At 59.0% G+C, this 610-nt stretch overlaps 1 protein-coding gene across 1 annotated transcript in view; it reads right to left on the reverse strand.

The window, feature by feature from the left end:
* The window catches only part of BRF1 (BRF1 general transcription factor IIIB subunit), a 70,504-nt gene that overhangs the window by 4,164 nt on the left and 65,730 nt on the right, over positions 1-610 (reverse strand).

Here is a 610-nt window from a genome sequence, read left to right on the forward strand (position 1 = left end):
AAAAAAAAAAAAAAAAAAAAAAAAAAGGAGCATGGAAACACCCAACAGGACCAGGACCAGCTGTCCAGACACTGACAGGCTGTACTGGGTGCTTGGGGACTTGGGGGCATGGGGACTCGAGGAACAAGGGAGTGGGGTCACCAAATTACAGAAAAAGTGTCTCAAAAACTGCGAAAAATGATTACTCCCACTTTAGACAACAGAAATGCAAATCAAAACATCTCAGATGAGTCAACACTAGAAAACGGTAGCGAAAGAGGAGAGGGGGTGGGGTGGTGGGAGTGCAGCCCCACAGGGCCCTCCCCTCTGGAATCCCTCGGCGATCACAGCCTGGGGCCAGGCTGCGGCACACGGACCAGCCTGGGCCGCCGGCAGGGGCTCTCGGCCTGGGGCGAGGGGCACTGCAGAGCTGCCAGGACCTGGCTCCACAGGGTGGGGGTGGCCCCACCAGCCGCCATCAGGAGGGCCCTGTGGTCGACCTCGTATTTTCCCCACCCTACCCCACTTGCCCCATCAGTGGTTTGCTCTCCTTTGGCGGAGAGAGCAGGGGGATGGGGGATGGGGGATGGGGGATGGGGGACGAGCAGGCAGTGTGCAGAGCACGGCGGGG

The sequence above is a fragment of the Lipotes vexillifer genome, unplaced genomic scaffold (assembly GCF_000442215.2).
Source record: "Lipotes vexillifer unplaced genomic scaffold, Lipotes_vexillifer_v1.1 scaffold1718, whole genome shotgun sequence".
Taxonomy (NCBI): domain Eukaryota; kingdom Metazoa; phylum Chordata; class Mammalia; order Artiodactyla; family Lipotidae; genus Lipotes; species Lipotes vexillifer.